Source organism: Micropterus salmoides, unplaced genomic scaffold (assembly GCF_014851395.1).
Source record: "Micropterus salmoides isolate LMB-PRFRI ecotype aquatic unplaced genomic scaffold, ASM1485139v1 Ms_hic_scaffold_14, whole genome shotgun sequence".
NCBI classification, from domain to species: Eukaryota; Metazoa; Chordata; class Actinopteri; order Centrarchiformes; family Centrarchidae; genus Micropterus; species Micropterus salmoides.
In genome coordinates, this window is record NW_024040485.1 from 844,044 (window position 1) to 858,508 (window position 14,465).

The 14,465-nt window shown below is 42.5% G+C and overlaps 1 protein-coding gene across 3 annotated transcripts in view; it reads right to left on the reverse strand.

Annotated features, from left to right (window-relative positions):
• fam110b (family with sequence similarity 110 member B) overlaps nucleotides 1-14,465 on the reverse strand; it is a 134,305-nt gene that overhangs the window by 17,160 nt on the left and 102,680 nt on the right. The gene's annotated exons all lie outside the window — the stretch shown is intronic.

A 14,465-nucleotide genomic window follows, 5' to 3' on the forward strand; every position in this document is an offset into this window, starting at 1 on the left:
GATCCCCAGCTTCACAGTGTTGTGCCGAGTTGTTAGCACCTCGCGAACAACTCGGATAATTTATCACCATTGATGAACCACATAAAGAATATTTTATCTTTTTTTTTTTTTTTTTTTTAACCTGTCCTGCCCAGCAGCCTGGTATAGAGTATGATGACCTGGATACCATATTGTGCCAGACAGATTTTACTTTAACAAGAGAGTATTAATACTCCTTTGTCTGTTTTATTATTTATTTAATTATATATTGATTTGTCACAGGGCCGGACAGGGGGGCAGACACGAGGATAAGGGGGCACAAACAGACAGCACAGAGAAAGGACAAGATCTGTAAGAGAAGGGGGATGTAAGGTGGGGACAACAGGGAACAGTAGCGGGAAACACCAATTGCAAAAAGCAACGAAACCTGCAATAGAACAGAGAGGGGGGCTTGGGGAGGAGAAAAACAACAACAAACAAACAAAAACAAAAACAAACAATAAAAATAATAATAATAATAGTAAAAGACAACCAGCCAAACAGCAGCAATAAACAGCTGACATAGTATGACAACTAATTGAAAAATGAAAACAAGAAACAGTCCAGCACACTAAATAAGCAACACAGCACAGCCACGTGAGCTGGAATAATAGCAATTAATTTAAATAAGTAACTGAAAGAAAAGCATCAGGAATAATTCTACCAGGGACAACCTAAATTTGTTTGTGTCTATGTGTGAGACTGTGTTTGTCTGTGTGCGTGTGGGTGAATGTGTATGTGTATGTGTGTGTGTACATGTGTGTGCGCATAAGCCTGTTAAAAGATGTAGTTGTTAGTGAGAGTGGGATGCCACGACTGTGCCACACTTACACCAGCAACAGGCAGGCAAGAACCCCAGTAGCCAATAGGGGTGGGAGAAAGAAAAAAAATAAAAAATCCAATCAAAAAAACAAAGACTCCCAGATGCACCGCGATGCAAATGCGGAAGACCCCGACCCAAATGCCAGTTGACAATGTAATGCCGACGGAACGCAAGAAGCGTAAACCGCGGAAGAGCAGCGCCCGGACCAACCGCGGCGCGCACACAACCTAGACCAGTGCTCCCCCCACCACCCAGCACCCCACTGCCGCACAGCGAACAACCAAAATGCCCAAATGCCACACAGTCATCAACACCAATGCACAAGTGACGAGCCCAACACGCACTCTGCGCGAGCACGGCGACACCCAATGCCCAGCAGCCCCCTGCGAATCCCGTGTGCAAGGTCGGGCAAACGAGAGAGAGCAAGCGGAATAACATGCCAGCGAAAGCCAGCGGAGAGAAACACCAGCAGCAAGTCCCAGCCCTGCAGCAAACGTGCTGCACAGTTCACCGTGTACCCGCCAATAAAAGTCCTTCGTCCCCCCAACCGCCGGAAAAAACTAAGGCCGCTGGCGCCAGCCGACATCCCCCATGCCCAGCACGCCCCCCGGCCAACACCAGCCAAAATCAACCAGCTCAGCTGCATGCCACCACCAACCCACCCACCCGTCAAGGGCCGAGAACTCCAGGCACAAGCCCAGAACAAACCGGAGCACAGCAATGCCCCGCACCCACACTGCTCATCCCGAAAACTAACTATATACCTCAGTATCCAGAGGGGTCCAACAACTGGCCGACAGAGAAATGGGAAAGCAAGGATCCGAGGCCAACGAAGCAAAACAGGGACACAAACTGGTCTCTCCAAGCCAACGAGGAAATGCCTCCTCCGGACTCCAATGCACAAACTAAACGCCCAGCAGCCATTCAGAGACCCTGCCCAGGGAAAAAGCACAATGCATCAAGATGCATCGACAATCGCCCTACAATCCCACCGCAGCCCTCCAAACCGCAACCGGATCAACCCGCGCAGAGACCCCCACCCCCAGAAGCCAGGGCACCCCGCGACCCCCCAAAGCGCAAAGGACCCCAGACCGCATGTCCCGGGGGAAGCTTTACCCCGCCCCAAGGAAGAATAGCAGAAAGCTGTGCCGGGAAGTTCCCTGCCGCCAGGGAGCGATAATGCGGGAGAACCAGGCCCCGAGATCTCATCCCTGGGGGGGGGCCCAGCCCTCAAGCCCTTTGTGTCTAATGTGTAATTAAAATTGAGGGGCGGCCAGTGGGGGAGGAAGAAGGGCGAGGTCGCAATAAAGCAGCCCCACCCACCAAACGCCCTGCAGCCAGCCCGCCCCCCAGAGTCCTAAGGGGGAAAGGTGAAGGAGGTCATAGAGAGGCTAGAATGGTCCTCCTCACTGGGACCAGATTCCTGACTGGCCCCATCATTCATTCAGTCCTGTCCCCCACCCCCCTAAGCAGGAGGACGCCAGGTCCCTCCAACCCAGGGCTTATAGCAAGAGCAGGTCCAGAGCAGCAAGGACCCCGCCCAAGGACAGAACGGCCCAACGGCCCACACCCGAAGGTCTCATTGTTAAATAGCCGGCTACCTGAAATAGACCCGCGGGGAACGGCGATGTACATGTAGTTGACGGCAGCAGTATGGCACTGGAGAGAGAGTAGAGAGAGAGAGAGAGAGAGAAAACGGTCTTCAAAAAGCCTCCGTTTAGCTGGATTGACAGTGTAAGTTGAATGAATAGAGATTGCAGCTCTGCAGCTTCTCAAGATTACCGTGTGTAACCTCCTGCCCCCTCGCAATTGCCACACACAAAAACACACACGATTCGACTATCAAGCGACTATAGGCAGGACTTGATGATTCTAATTCGACTATGTAAATCCTTAGTTGGGGACAGCCCTAGTGTGTTAGTATGTTAGAAAATGAAAATAATAATATCCATCATCAACCACTTATCCTGCGTACAGGGTCGGGGGGGGGCTGGAGCCAAGAAAAAAATTAATTAAAATTAAAATAAACCAAGTAAATGACACAGTAATGTGTTATTGTAATAATATATTAAGAAATTTAAATAAAATTAATAGCTAAAACCGTATATGTGTGTGTGTATATTAATAGGCAAAAACCCCCTAAAATTAATTAATTAGTTCATCAAAAAATCTGTATCAAAGGTGAGATTTAAAAACACAACAATTACTAAAATATCAAACAATCAAAATAATAATAATTTGAAAATTAGTACAATTATATATTAGTCTAAGTTTCCACTGGTTGTCCACAATTATTTGACATTTGGGCATTTCTCCCAGTAAACAGGAGAGTTTCTGTGTGAAATAAATTCGAATTCGGGGTATATTTGGGAAATGTTTGCAAAGTGTTTTTCTCTTAAGGTTTTATATTTAGGGCTTGAGATTAGAGAGTGCAGCTCTGTCTCTGCCTGTCTTTTGTCACACTGGGAGCAGAGTCTCTCCTCTTGTGGTCTGTGGCGACCCTTTTCTATGGCCAGGCTGTGTTCACTCAGTCTGGATGTTGTCAACATTTTTCTTAGTTTAGGACATTTTATTGCGCTCAGGTAATCTGCCAGTTTGAATTCTCTTTTTAGGGTCAGATAACATTGGAATTTACTTTGTGTTTTGGTACTTTCTTTCCAGTGTTCAATATATTTTTCTTTTTGTTGCTGATAATTTTGTTTGGTCTGCTTGAGTTGGTGTTGCTGTCGTGAGGCTGTTGGGGACTTGTTATTGGAGAGAGCCTCAGGACCAGCTGGCTGAGGGGACTCTTCTCTGGTTTAGGGCTTTGTGATGGTATGTTTGGGGGTTAACTGATTTCAAGTGATTGTATAATTTAATTGATCTTTTCTGTATTTTTAGTAAGAGGGGGTATTGGCCGAGCTCTGATCTGCACAGATTATTTGGTGTTTTTCTCTGCACCTGCAGGATGCTCTTACAGAACTCAGAAGTATGGAAAGATTCTATGATTGTTTTGTCCCATTTCTCAAAATCAATTAGTTTTGGCCCCCAAATTTCGCTACCATATAGAATTATTGGTTCTAGTACAAATTGGAAAATTTTAGTTTTTTAATTTTAAAGTTTCTTTTATTGCATAGAAAGATCTTTCACAGCCATGTTGAGGTTTCCTGTGTATGTAATGTTGAGGCCGAGGTAGTGTTTTTTGTATGTTGTAATTTAGTGGTGTCTAAATAGAAATTGTGTGAAACCTGATTTCTGTATTGTTTCTGAAAGGTCATTATCTTAGTCTTTGCTGTGTTTACTGTCAGGGCCTAGGTCTGACAAAATCTCTGCAGGAGATTAAGGTGCTGCTGCAAACCTTCTTTAGTAGGTGAGAGCAACACTAAGTCATCTGCATACAGCAGACCTCTGATCTCTGTGTCGTTCAGGATGAGGCCAGGTGCTGTGGAATGATCTAATTGGTTCGCTAATTCATTGATATATAGATTGAAGAGAATTGGACTGAGATTGCATCCCTGCCTCACTCCCGGCCCTGGGAGAAGAATGCTGTTTGTTTGTTTCCAATCTTTATGGCACATTCACTTTTTGTGTACATGTTCTTAATCAAATCATATGTTTTACCTCCAATGCCACTTTCAAGTAGCCTATAGAAGAGGCCCTCGTGCCAGATTGAATCAAAGGCTTTTTGGAAGTCAACAAAACAGGCATATACCTTTCTTTTCTTAATGTTTAATTCTTGATCAGTTAGAGTCTGGAGGGTAAATATATGGTCCGTTGTGCAGCAATTTGGCAAAAAAACAATTTGGCATTTATGCAGAACATTGTTATCATCAAGAAAGTTGACAAGTCGTTTATTAATGATGTTGCAGAATATTTTTCCTACGTTACTGGATGCACATATTCCTCTGTAGTTATTTGGATCATATTTATCTCCAGATTTATGAATTGGGGTTATTAAACCTTTGTTCCAGATGTCTGGAAAAGTTCCAGTTGCTACAATATTGTTGAATAGTTTTAGTATAGCCAGTCTGATTTTATGGTCTGAGTATTTGATCATTTCGTTGAGGATTCCATCAATACCACAAGCCTTTTTTCCTTTCAGGGACTGGATGACTTCTGTTAATTCTTGTTCTGTTACTAAAGGGTTTTGGTTGTTTTTTATCACCGCCTTCCATTTCGTGAATATCTTGTACTGATCACCATTTTTTGTAATATTACTATATAATTCACTAAAGTGATTAATCCAAATATTTCCATCTTGGATCGCCAATTCATCCTGCTGGGTTTTGTTTGTCCACAGCAGAATTTACACCAGAATTATTCTGGGGAAATGTTTGAGTTAGAAATAAATTAGTTAAATCATGTATGTTTTGATTTTCCAGTGCCTTTTGGTACACCCCCATGCTGTCTGGGGTCAATCTGTATGTATGTGCTGTTAAACAGTTCACAGGCACTAGGGGCCCCAGTTAGGCTGAGCCCTTTTCAGATAGATAGTGATTTTGCTGTGGTCTGAGGGGTGTGAGGGGGCTTACTGTGAAAGCTCTGAGAGACATTGGTTCTAGATCTGTAATGAAATAATCTACCGTACTACTGCCAAGAGAGTCCCCTCGTAGCCTGCCGTTGACTATGTACAGACCCAGCGTACAGCAGAGCTGTAAAAGCTGCATACCACTTGTATTAGTAAGCTTGTCAAAGCTCTTTCTAGTGGGACATTCACGGAAGGGGAAGCAGGTGCTTCCAGGTAAGTGTTTGTCTCCCTGGGTGTTCATAGTGTCAGCTCTTTCCCCTGTTCGAGTGTTAAGGTCCCCACAGAGTGATACATTTCCCATGGTTTTAGAATGGTTTTCCTCCTCAAGAATAGAGAAAATATCTGGGTTGTAGTAGGGGGATTCTGATGGAGGTATATAGATGGCACACATATAGACATGTTGCTCAGCACAAATCTTCTTTTTGTTAATTTTCAACAATATACTGTATAAGCTTCTTTTTTAATAACTGTGATGGACTGGCTCAGTTCTGATTTACACCATATAATCATGCCTCCTGAATTTCTGCCTTGGGTTATTGTGGGATTTTTTGTTGATGGTATAATAATCTCAGTGTAGCAATGAGGACGACCAGTGGAAACATCTTCTCTGCACCATGTCTCCTGTAAAACTATGTCAGAGTATTCTAAAATCTGAGTTTCTGCTCTTTAAACCAAAAGCTGATGATCTCAGACCTTGAATGTTCCAACATGTTATTGTAAACGAAAAGTGTAATCTGTTCAAAAATTAGACAAACACCATAAAAAATAAATTATAATAGTAATAATAATAAACTAGATATTAAAAAATAATAGTAACAAACGAAAAGAAAAAAAAGTGTAAAAAGAGGAAAAGAGTGTTGTAATTAAATGAATAAAATATTAAACTTTGACTGACATTTTAGAGTGTAAGATACTGTTAAGAATTTATTCATTTAGCTGACTCTTTTGTCCAAAGCGACTTACAATTGCTATACATGTCAGAGGTCGCACGCCTCTGGAGCAACTAGGGGTTAAGTGTCTTGCTCAGGGACACATTGGTAGATGGGTCACAGTAGGGAATTGAACCCGGGTCTCTCACACCAAATGCATGTGTCTTATCCACTTCTCCATCACCGCCCCCCTGAGAGAGCAGAGCAGAGCAGAGCAGGTTTAGCCATTGTAATATGTCTTTCAGTTCACCAGAGGGGGGCGGGGCTGTGGCTCTTCTCACCGCTGCAGCATAGTTCAGTCCAATAGGCTGCTGCTCCTGTAGTCTTGGTTCTGGCGTTGGGATGAGGGGGGGTACAGGACCTCCAGGCTGGGGGGCTCTCTGGCTGGGTATCAGAGGCCAGTGTTGTGTTGGCTGTGAAGTGGGCTGTGGGTTGTGATGTTGGTGACGCAGTGGATTTGGTGACCTGGCTGTCCTCTCTGACCGCCGGGGGTGGATGCATGGTGGAGGTCTGGATGGTCTTGAAGGTCTAGGAGGTCCTGGAGGTCTGCGTGGGGTCTGCGTTGTGTGGTTACCCGTTGGAGTGGTAGTAAGGCTCCTTCCAAGAGCAACATCCTTCAGGGTTCTAGCAAGGGTGGGGACTGCATTTCTGTTTAGATGTATGTTATCATACAGGCAGTCCAGGTGGAGGGTCGGGTGGCGGACCAAGAACACATTGGGTTTGAGGGCACAGTCCCTGGCGAGGCTGATAGTCACTCTGTGAATGGTGTGGGGGTGGAAATCTCTCCTGTGCAGCAGCATGGACAAGACTATCTTGCTGGTAGGGAAATTGTTGGAGGCTTGCTCAATGACTCTCCCCAGAGAGTCTGCCAGTCTGTCCTGTTGGGACCTTAAGTCGCTGGTGCCTGTATGAATGATGATGTGGCTGGGTGAGCCTAGCTCAAGCACTGTTAACAGCTCCAGGGCTCTCCTGGTGTTGGGGCACCAGATCTTTTCCGTTCTGTGCCATGGGAAAAAGGTCTTTTCATCCAGGAACTTTCTATTAGAGTCCATGAGGAGGATAATGTCAGCATTGTCCTGTTGTTTCTTGGCCTGGAAGTCACTGACAATAGGAGAAGTAGGCTGCTGTTGGTCCAGCTGCTCTCTGATCTGTATCAGTTCTATTTCCATCTGGGAGAAGTGTTCTCTCATGATGTCCAGGTTCTCAGAGTGCTGTAGCAGGAGAGGATCAGTGTCAGCATCTGCAGGCTGTCTGTCTGGAGCAGGGACAGAACAGGAGGGTTTTACTCCCAGGGTTGGAGCGATGCTTGCGAGGACCTCCTTCTCAGCTCTCAGTCTCATAGCTGGAAAGTCGAGCATGGTTTATTCTTCTTGTGTAATGAATGAAAATAAATAGGCCTACTAGGCTTCTCTCTACTTTGACATTTAAGATTAGCTGTGTTTGATCCACCTTCATGGCTTTGTAGATCATTGGCAGACTTTCTGGGGAAGACCTGGTCTGATTCGGAGAGACGGCATCCAACCCATTTGGGAAGGAGCAGCTCTTATTTCTAGAAATCTGGCCAAGTTTATTAGTGGACCAAATCCATGACAACCCAGAGTTGAGACCAGGAGGCAGAGTCGCAGTCTAACACACTTCTCTGCTCCTCCATTTCAGTTACTCAGTGAAAACCCTATAGTGACGGTGTAAAGGTAAACAGAAGAGCAGCTGTGCATAAAAACCTCACAAAAATTAAAACCACAAGAGCAATAGTGCAAACGAATAGGAGAGTTAAATGTGGACTCTTAAACATCAGATCTCTCTCTTCTAAAGGTGTACTAGTAAATGAACTAATATCAGATTATGATACTGATTTATTTTGTCTTACTGAAACCTGACTAGGTGATGGAGAATATGTTAGCCTAAATGAATCCACCTCTCCCAGTCATATTAATACTCACATTCCTCGAGGCACAGGCTGGGGAGGTGGAGTTGCAGCTATCTTCGACTCTAGCCTACTAATCAGCCCAAAACCTAAACTAAACTATAACTCATTTGAAAGCCTTGTTCTTAGTCTTTCACACCCAAGATGGAAATCACTGCAACCAATTCTCTTCATTATAGTGTACCGAGCAACTGGTCCATGGTATAATACTGAAACTCGCAAATTAAAGCAAATATGGAGGAACTGGCGTTCCACCAAACTGGACAATTCTCGTTTAATTTGGCAAGATACAGGTGCTGGTCATATAATTAGAATATCATCAAAAATTTGATTTATTTCAGTAATTTTATTCAAAAAGTGAAACCTGGATATTAGATTCATTCATTACACACAGACTGATATGTTTCAAATGTTTATTTCATTTAACTGTGATGATTAAAACTGACAACTAATGAAAATCCCAAATTCAGTATCTCCGAAAATTAGAATATTACTTAAGACCAATACAAAAAAAGGATTTTTAGAAATGTTGGCCAACTGAAAAGTATGAGCATGTACAGCACTCAATACTTAGTTGGGGCTCCTTTTGCCTGAATTACTGCAGCAATGCGGCGTGGCATGGAGTCGATCAGTCTGTGGCACTGCTCAGGTGTTATGAGAGCCCAGGTTGCTCTGATAGTGGCCTTCAGCTCTTCTGCATTGTTGGGTCTGGCGTATCGCATCTTCCTCTTCACAATACCCCATAGGTTTTCTATAGGGTTAAGGTCAGGCGAGTTTGCTGGCCAATTAAGAACTGGGATACCATGGTCCTTAAACCAGGTACTGGTAGCTTTGGCACTGTGTGCAGGTGCCAAGTCCTGCTGGAAAATGAAATCTGCATCTCCTTAAAGTTGGTCAGCAGCAGGAAGCGTGAAGTGCTCTAAAACTTCCTGGTAGATGGCTGCGTTGACCTTGGACCTCAGAAAACACAGTGGACCAACACCAGCAGATGACATGGCACCCCAAACCATCACTGACTGTGGAAACTTTACAATGGACTTTAAGCAACGTGGATTCTGTGCCTCTCCTCTCTTCCTCCAGACTCTGGGACCTTGATTTCCAAAGGAAATGCAAAATTTACTTTCATCAGAGAACATAACTTTGGACCACTCAGCAGCAGTCCAGTCCTTTTTGTCTTTAGCCCAGGTGAGACGCTTCTGACGCTGTGTCTTGTTCAAGAGTGGCTTGACACAAGGAATGCGACAGCTGAAACCCATGTCTTGCATACGTCTGTGCGTGGTGGTTCTTGAAGCACTGACTCCAGCTGCAGTCCACTCTTTGTGAATCTCCCCCACATTTTTGAATGGGTTTTGTTTCACAATCCTCTCCAGGGTGCGGTTATCCCTATTGCTTGTAGACTTTTTTTCCCTTCGCCTCTCTATTTATGTGCTTGGACACAGAGCTCTGTGAACAGCCAGCCTCTTTAGCAATGACCTTTTGTGTCTTGCCCTCCTTGTGAAAGGTGTCAATGGTTGTCTTTTGGACAGCTGTCAAGTCAGCAGTCTTCCCCATGATTGTGTAGCCTACAGAACTAAACTGAGAGACCATTTAAAGGCCTTTGCAGGTGTTTTGAGTTAATTAGCTGATTAGAGTGTGGCACCAGGTATCTTCAATATTGAACCTTTTCACAATATTCTAATTTTCTGAGATACTGATTTGGGGGTTTTCATTAGTTGTCAGTTATAATCATCAAAATTAAAAGGAATGAACACTTGAAATATATCAGTCTGTGTGGAATGAATGTATACATTATACAATTTTCACTTTTTGAATGGAATAACTGAAATAAATCAACTTTTTGATGATATTCTAATTATATGACCAGCACCTGTACTCTTAAAACTTATAGGAAGGCCCTCCGTAATGCCAGAGCAGCGTACTACTCGTCATTAATAGAGGAATATAGGAACAACCCCAGGTTTCTTTTCAGCACTGTAGCCAGGCTGACAGAGAGTCACAGCTCTATTGAGCCATGTATTCCCATAGCTCTCAGTAATTACGACTTCATGAGCTTCTTTAATGATAAAATTCTAACTATTAGAAACAAAATTCACCAAGACCAATCAACTGGCAAAGACTTATCTCTAAACTCAGGAACCTTAGAAACAGCTGTAGAACCAGATATATGTTTAGACTGCTTTGCTTCCCTCAATCTTTACCAACTAACTTAATAATACAGTAACAATAATTTCTTCATCTAAACCATCAACCTGCCTCTTAGACCCCATCCCGACTAGGCTGCTTAAAGAAGTTTTACCCCTAGTCAGCACTTCTATACTACATACGATCAATCTATCTTTATCAACAGGCTATGTACCACAGTACTTTAAAGTAGCTGTAATTAAACCTCTTCTGAAAAAGCCCAAACTTGATCCAGATGTTTTAGCCAACTATAGACCTATATCTAACCTTCAATTTCTCTCTAAGATCCTTGAGAAAGCAGTTGCTAAACAGCTGTGTGACTTTCTACAGAGCAATAGTTTATTTGAGGATTTTCAGTCAGGATTTAGAGCTCATCATAGCACAGAGACAGCACTGGTGAAAATTACTAACGACCTCCTTATTGCATCAGACAAAGGACTTGTCTCTGTACTGGTTTTATTAGATCTTAGTGCTGCATTTGATACCATTGACCATCAGATCCTATTACAGAGACTGGAACATTTCATTGGCATTAAAGGAACAGCTCTAAACTGGTTTAAGTCCTATTTATCAGATCGATTTCAGTTTGTACATGTTAACGATGAGTACTCCACGCACGCCAAAGTTAGTCATGGAGTTCCACAAGGATCTGTCCTTGGACCAATCCTCTTCACTTTATATATGCTTCCTTTAGGCAATATTATCAGGAAACATTCCATAAACTTTCATTGTTATGCAGATGAAACTCATCAGTTAGCTAAACTTCAAATGTGTCTTCAGGATGACCTGTAATTTTCTAATGTTAAACTCAGATAAAACTGAAGTTATTGTTCTGGGGCCCAAACACCTCCGTGACGCATTATCTAAAAATATAGTTTCCCTTGATGGCATCGCCCTGGCCTCCAGCACATCTGTGAGGAATCTTGGAGTTATCTTTGGACATGGACATGTCGTTTAAGTCTCACATTAAGCAAATTTCAAGGACAGCCTTTTTTCACCTACATAATATTGCGAAAATCAGGAACATCCTGTCTAAAAATTATGCAGAAAAACTAGTCCATGCATTTGTTACTTCTAGGCTCAGGGGAGTCCTGAACCATCCCTTAGTTATTGCTGCTATAGGCCTAGACTGCCGGGGGACTTCCCATGATGCACTGAGCTCCTCTCTCCTCTACTTTCTCTCCCTCTGTATGCAACCTCATCCCATTATTGCATGTTACTAACGCGACATCTCCCCTTTCTGGTAGTCTTGTGCTTTCTCGTCCCTCTCCTCTCTCCTCATATCACTTCCTGCAGGTGTTTCTGGCTCTGGAGCTGTGGAGTCTAGATCTGTGGCTGCGGGTCACCTGCTGCCCCCGTGTTCCTGCTAGACACCCTCTGCTACAACAACGACTGATCCTCTTTCTGCTGAATTCTGATTGGCTCAATGGCGCCTATTAAAGGAGTTTACTTTGGAGCGAGTTTAATCCAGAACCTTTTGCACCGGTTTGCTACGTTTTGTCGGTGACACTGAACTCAGCCCAGGTTTGTGTGACAAGTGCAACAGAGAGGTGAAAGGTGAAAAGAAAAAAAGAGGAAAAAGAAGAAAAGAAAAAGATGTCGGCACAAAAGGCACCAAATTAACCGACTGCTTCCTTGGTGGAAAAAGTGGCTGTGGCAGGCGCAGATGAGGCAGGACCAAGCAGCAGAAGAAATAGGTGCACAATTAGTAATGCATTTATTATATACTGAAATAATTTATATTTATTTCTATTTAGGCATAAATATATATATATAATATTATATATATATATTATAAACAGTTTGCATGTTATCAATCAAAGACAACATCCTTCTATAAGCAAGGAATCTATGTGTGTCTATATGTATTTAGCTGTTAAGATCAGTGGAGGTGATGCAGAGGGACAGGGTGATGATAAAATAGTCATGTTGATGAGGTGGGAGAGAAGGAAGAGGAGAAGCTGCAGGAGGAGAAGGACAATGGAACAAGACAAACAGTGACAGGTACAGGGGCAGTGTGCAGGAATAGAGATAGAATTAGAAAATGTATTATTGTTAATCACATTTATTACTGATGTTCTTCTCATGCATATGTAGCTGTACAATCAGTACAAGCAGAGGCAGAGTCCAGCACAGGGGAAGCTGAGCCAGATGTAGGCCTGCTCAGTGCTGAAGATGAGGGATTTGATTTTTATGCAAACACACACACACACACACTGCTCTATTTTATGGGACTGTGTTGTAGTTTTTGATTATATTTAGGCCTAAATATTTTTAACACTCTGACTGGCTGTACACATGACATGTTGGTAACAGTATTCTATAACTTAAGTGTTCCAGCTCAGGTTTGCCTGACCTGGTCTTGTTCAGTGCAGTGGTGCCTTGCTTATACAAACTGAAGAGGCAGGTGTCATCCTAAAGTTTCTTGAAGGTCTTCAGCAAAACACTATTAGTATTAAAATAAAACTGCAAACTTGCATTAAAAGCCCTCTCCATCTCAAAGTCCCGGGCTGAATTTTAGTACCAGTACATCCCTGGTAGCGTCATGAACGGCGGTAGGTAGGAGGAAGAGCGGGTTGCCTGTTAATCGGACGGTCGGCGGTTCAATCCCTGGCTACTCCAGGCTGCATATTGAAGTGTCCTTGGGCAAGATACTGAACCCTGAATTGCTGTTCCGCTAGTGTGTGAATGTTAGTTTCTGTTTGAGCACTTAGGCTCACTGTGTGAATGGTGAATGCAAATGTAGTGTAAAAATGCTTTGAGTGATCGTAAAGACTAGAAAGGTGCTATACGGAGCGTTTACATTTACCTGTCAACCCTCCCGATTTGCCCAGGATTCTCCTGTATTTTTAACCTTTCTAAAAAAAAAAAAACACTGTGCGTATTAGAAATGTTTGCTACTTTCCCAGCCAGTTGCAGTGTGTAACGTTAGAACTTTAGCTGTAACAGAGATGGGAAGTCAACGGCACCCTCGGGCTCTACAGAGTATTTCACTCGAGAAGCAGAAAAATGATTTACGAGCACAGTGTGCAAGTAAAGACTACAACCTACTATAATTGTTCTGTATGAATGGTTATGATTATTGATTAAGTATTTACTTAGCATTAATAAATTAGAGACCAATGTTTTTCTTGCACATGGATTATATGAATGGAAACATTCCACAAAAATGAAACTGCTGTAACAGTGGGCAGTGTTGGGAAGGTTACTTTGGAAATGTACTAGGTTACAAGTTACCCTATTTAAAATGTAACAGTAGCCTAGGTTAACTATTTCAATTACTCTCTCAAAATAATTTAATGTATCACATTTCATTACTTAAATTACTAATATTATAATATATACTAATATATTACTAAATTTCTAATAACTGTTGAGAAGCAGTTTAACTGGCAGATGGTGGTGCTGCAAATTCAGACATGAGAACCAATCAGCATCAGAACAGCATCAAACTTTACTAAACAGCTGTGACTGGAACTGGCAAAGAAAGACATTGTGCACATGAAAAACATGTAAAGCAATAAAATTAATATGATTCAATATATAGCTGAACTTTTTATAGAAAATATTCAGATGTAACCCCCAATGTTATCATTTTCATAACTAACTGTGATTTAAAGGCACATTTTCCCCAGTAACTGAAACATTTTAGTTACAGTTAATTTGTAATTAAATTACATGTAACTAGTTACTTCCCAACACTGGTAACTGGAATATAATATTCATAATAAGCCTAAACTAGAGGTAAACTATACAATATGAAAATTTATTGAATATGCTGAGATTATGTAAGTAATATAGACTTGAATAACATCAGGTCCAGTGCAGCTGACTTGCCGCCCAGTCACGCTTTCACGCCAAGGATGGTGCATTCAGTAACTCAGTACTGCAGCGTTACTTGGATGAGTAGGCTAACTGTAATACTATTACTGTTTTGTAAATAGTATTTCGTTACACTACCAGTTAATGGGAAAATGAGTAAATGGAAAATGAGAAAAGTAATATTAGTGGAGGTCCTGCCCAACACTGCTAACAGTAGCCTAGCTATGAAATTACTTACTTACTTACTCGTAACACAAGCAC